Source organism: Sipha flava, unplaced genomic scaffold (assembly GCF_003268045.1).
Source record: "Sipha flava isolate LNK unplaced genomic scaffold, YSA_version1 48_pilon_pilon, whole genome shotgun sequence".
Lineage (NCBI taxonomy): Eukaryota > Metazoa > Arthropoda > Insecta > Hemiptera > Aphididae > Sipha > Sipha flava.
The window spans coordinates 2,821,603-2,827,115 of NW_020273306.1; positions in this window are offsets into that span (position 1 = coordinate 2,821,603).

Consider the following 5,513-nt stretch of genomic DNA (forward strand, 5'->3'; position numbering starts at 1 on the left):
GGAATTAAATTTTCGAGGCAGTAAACAATATTTATACCATCTGGACAGTGTAAACATTAAAGTTCAAAATTGTAATTATAATTTTATGTAAAAAAAAAAAAAAAATTAAACCACAAATATTCATTGTGAGCACATAGTTGTTAAGAAATAAACAAGGGTTTATGAATTATTATTTTTATTACGGCCATAATGTATGTTTATTATTATTATTTATTTTTTATGTGCCCGCTCCGTGGTATCTTATAATTGGAGACGGTAATACGCGAGGGGTAATAATAATTTTTGAACTGAAAGTACTCAACCATCATAATTTTTTTTAGTTATTACATTATATCATATAACAGTTATATTTATAACCATGAATGTTGTGAAATATAATATAATTAATTTTAATTAAAATCATTTAAAAAGCGTAAACAAATCGGTTGATGATATTTTATTTTTTACCTGTACCGTAATTTTCTTTGAATAAAATCTACAATATTAATTAGAATTGTTTTAGGCTTAATACAAAATATTTTTGTTTTCTTTTTCGATTTAATAATTGGCCTCCAAAATTCTACGAAACAGCTGTGTTTCCAAATTAATTCCTAATAAATAAATCATACTATAGTAATATTATGACGTTGAATCGCAATAATGTACAATTTCATTTCATTCTTATTAACGTATATTTATTCAACTTAAACCGTCATACTTGAATGGAAAATGTATGTGACGTAATAATACTCTGAACTAAAATTCCTCTTATAATTTTTCAATGTTCTTTTGTATGAAATTGTGTTAAAATCAATTCACGGTTAATGTTAATAAGAGTCAAACGTAATTCATAATTTTTCATAAATATATTTACAACCTATAGATCAGTTCGTGTCTAGACGTTGAGTCAACACGTTAATTTACACGCACCGTTTTTATCGCTCTCGATAGCATTACAGTCAGCTACCCTGCACCGCTTTATTGGTATGTATTATAATATAATCTTATCGTATAAAATCCACTAACTCCAGTCGCCACACCGACGAAGGCCCCAAGGTCACCTACTATCGCAGTCGTTGCGAACTGCTATATTAATATCTGTGCTCATTATGACTACCACCGGCAAGTCATTACCTAAGAAAACAATCCCACCTTTAAAATTAACAAAAGCGAAAAAAGCCTCTATAAGCGATACATCGCTATCTGATTCCGATTCTGACTTATGGCAAACAGTTGAATCAAACAACAAACGTAACAGATCTCCTAATGAAATCTCACCTACCTCAAAAAAAAAAAAATCGATCCAAATATATTCATATCACCAAATCGATTTTCCCCGATCGCACCCATTATTGAAGATGACCCAATGGACAACACAACTGAGCAAATTTCGGGAAAAACCAATCAAACTTCTTAACCACCTCCTATCTTTATACAAGTGCAATTACATTTCAACAACTTCTGTATTAAAATAAAATAATTAACTGACTCCTCTGGATTCGATTGTAAAAGTTCTACAAAAGATCTTAAATTAAAAATATATAGTTCTGACTTGTATAGAACAGTGATCAAATATCTTAAGGAAAATAACGTTTCTTTTCACTCGTTTCAATCAAAAGAATTAAAACCTTATCGTGCAGTAATTAGAAACTTACATCCTACTACCGATATCTCCGCTATTAAAGATACACAATTATTCAACGAATTCTACACCAGAAATATAATGCCTGTTACTCATAAGCTAACTAAGACTCCCCTACCAATCTTCTTTGTCGATCTAGAACCAGGACCAACCAAAATTTTTAAAATCACATCACTATGTTACACGAAAGTCAAAATTGAACCTGCTCACCCAAAAAAAGATATTCCACAATGCCATTGTTGCCAGACATATGGTCACACCCGCAAATATTGCAATCACGCTCCTCGTTGTGTTAAATGTGGCTTAGAACATGAATAAATAGATTGTACTAAGGACCGGAGCACCCCTGATAATGCATTATGCAACGGCAGTCACCCGACTAACTATAAAGAGTGCAAAACTCACATTGACTTGAAAAAAAAAATTAGCACAATCTAAAAACAACACCAGGAACAATAACCAACAAACCTCAAAAAGCATTAACCAAGATCTTCATCGTTCAACGTACTCACAGAGTTTTCCTTCACTGAATAAAGAAGCTTCTCCTCAACCCCAAACTAATAACTAAAAATCAAGACCTCACAACTCAACTGTCTTTATTTATAAATGATCTAAAAGCGCTAATCAATCCACTTGTATCACTACTTACCACTGTCATAGAAAAACTCATTAAAAATGTCAACTAACAATATAAATCCACTTACCATATTCTTATGGAACGCCAACGGTATCCTCTAACACCTGAATGAACTCCAAATCGTACTCAATAAAAAAAAAATCGAAATCGCACTTATTTAAACTCATCTTACAAAATCTTCTATACTCAAAATATACGGATATGAAATAATTGATGATAATGAAATAAGCAGATCACCCAGACGGAACGGTACATAGTGGAGCTACACTTATAATCTCCAACCGAATTGAACACTCCCCCCTGCCACCACAGAGGAGCATCAATATCCAATCAGCTAATACAACCTTAAAAATAAATTCGGTAACTATATCTATAGCATCCTGTTACTTCCCCCCAGGAATACCATTTCCTATACCTGAACTCATCATTCTTCTTCAATCTCTCAGTCATAGCTATATTATAGGCGCGGATTTCAATGCCAAACATCAAACCTGGAGCTATTCCACCAACACCCGGTACCGTGCGCTACACAACCTCGTTACACAAAAACATCTCAAACTATTATCAAGCACCACTCCGACTTATTGGACAACTCATGCTAATCATCATCCTGACACCATTGATTTCTTCATCTCTAACATTCCAAATCGTTTTAACACCCTTCATCGTACCGGCCCATAAGTCTTCTACTAGTGCTTGGTAAAATTCTTGAAAAAATACTATTAAAGCACCTCTCTCATATAACTACAGTAAATAAAAACATACCCAACTTCCAATTCGGCTTTTGCACAAACCACTCCACAATCCACCAGTTACACCGGGTCACGGACACAATCTCAACTGCCTTAGAAACCAAAAAATACTGTGCCGGACTATTTTTGGATGTAGTCAAAGCATTCGATGGACTACTTTTCAAATTAAAAATTCTTTTTCTTGCCCCTTACTACCTAATATTAAAATCATATTTAGACAACCGCACATTCAAGGTCCGCCACAACCTCGAACACTCGAAACAATTTCCTATTGTGGCTGGGGTCCCTCAAGGCAGCGACATTGCACCTTTTCTATTCACTATTTACACATCAGATCTGCCCACATCTGAAAATACTATCCTCGGAACCTATGCAGACGATACCGCAATCCTCTCTACGGCCACAGATCATATCACTGCAAGTCTCCAATTACAAACACACATTGACATCCTCTTTCAATGGTTCGTTAAATTGAGAATAAAAACAAATGAAGTCAAAACAAGTCTTCCTTTATTACCTTCTCTCTTAGGCCTCATTACAGTCCTCCAGTAACAATGAATAATATTATGATCCCTCATTCAAACGAAGTAAAATATCTTGGTTTGATATTTGACAGACGACTAACATGGTCATCTCACCTCATGAATAAACGCAAAAAGCTGAATTCAAGACTGCAGCTACTAAGGCCACTCCTACGCTCAAACCTAACATTAAACATTAAAATATTATTATACATAACTCTCATACAACTACTTTGGGCATACGGGGTGGTAGTATGGGGTTCTGTCAAAAAATCAAATAAAAGAACCATTCAAGCCTTCCAAAATGTCTGCTGTCGTCTAATTACAGGAGCACCCTGGTATGTCTCCAATAACATTATAAACTCCGATCTCAAGATCCGCTCTGTCAACGATACAGCCACTCTATATTACAAATGCTTCCACGCAAAACTTTTATCCAACCCCAACTCATCAAGAACCTTGCTACACCAGAACTACCCGGAAATCCAACTAGACGACTCAAGCGGAACTGGTACCGCGACTAAAAATTTTATAAATTGCTTAAATTAAATCATTGTAATAAATCGTAAATATTATTGTAAAGCTACTAGGTGTCTCTAATGAGAGATTTCCTACCATGTCATCATTAGTTCATAGTTTTTCTTTCTTTTCACCATAATTATTACTTATTGTACACCCTGTATAGATTATAATATTTCAAAATAAAGTCATATTTTTTTTTTTTTTATAAAAAAAAAACCTATAGATATTCATTATAAATGATTACACACAAAATTATAGTATTGACTACGGATACAGACGTTTTACCCGATATCTATAGATAATTTGAAAATACAATTTTTTTATAGATTTATTTAGGCCCAGATAAAAATAAACTAAATACAATTTAATCTGGAAAAGTTTCATTTTTTTTTTTTTTTTTGTCAACATGATTTTTATATATTTTCATGGGCTTGCGAGTAAAATCATAGTTTACGAGATTACTAAAAATGTTCAGGATACCCGCCCTCTCAGCGGGCTTAAGCCACGTAATCGCGGGCCGTCGTCGCACCAAAAACGTGTGATTTCGGATACAAAGACTTCATTCGAGAAGATACGAGCAAAGACTCTTAGTCTTAGTCCGGAACATCGGACCATTGGGTCAGATCCAACTATAATCTATATCCGAGGTAACATACCTTTTGTGTTGCGTAAAGATCGTCCGCGTTTCGCTCATCACCGTGCGGTTTTCAAACGAGTCTTGTTAACTACCAAATATTTATAGACGCAACAATATTCGTTTATAGTTTCGCGTTCTCATCTGGTTGCACGGTATCGTGCATGCTTTGATTTTTACGCGCAGCCTGTTTCGCACGATCTAAACGCATTTTAGATGCATGAGGAGCCAGTGTCTGGAGATAATATTATAATTCAATCGGGTGTTTTAATTACTTGGACGTAACGAGATGGATGCGGATAATATTAGTAAAAAATATTCGATTGCATTGTTATGGTTGTAATGGTGCGTTGTAATTGTTATCGAACACACCGTTACTGATAGCTATCTATACTATACGTGAGTGATTTAATGATAATATGTGGCCGTTACTTACGTACGCAGTGAAATGTGTCTCGAATAGGGTTCATAATCGAATTTCGCATCGATCAGATTCTTGGTTCGTCGAATAAAATGCAAAAATTGTGTTCCTTCATTGCACACTCTTATTCGCCTCATCACATAACGTTTTAGACAGTTATCATGTTTTATTTTCATGAAATCATGTCGAGATGTTTACTTTAAACATAAGATGATAAATAACCGTATTTTTTTGGAGCAATGATGGTTTTTCATATTTTTTTTTTTTTTTTGTTACATTCACACATACGATGGTCTCGTAAACTTCAACTCTTCGTTCTACAGTCCAATCATTACTTGCAACATAATTACGCCATTTTAAGTGTAACGCCATTAGAACTTGAACTGAGTTACATTTTAACGAATA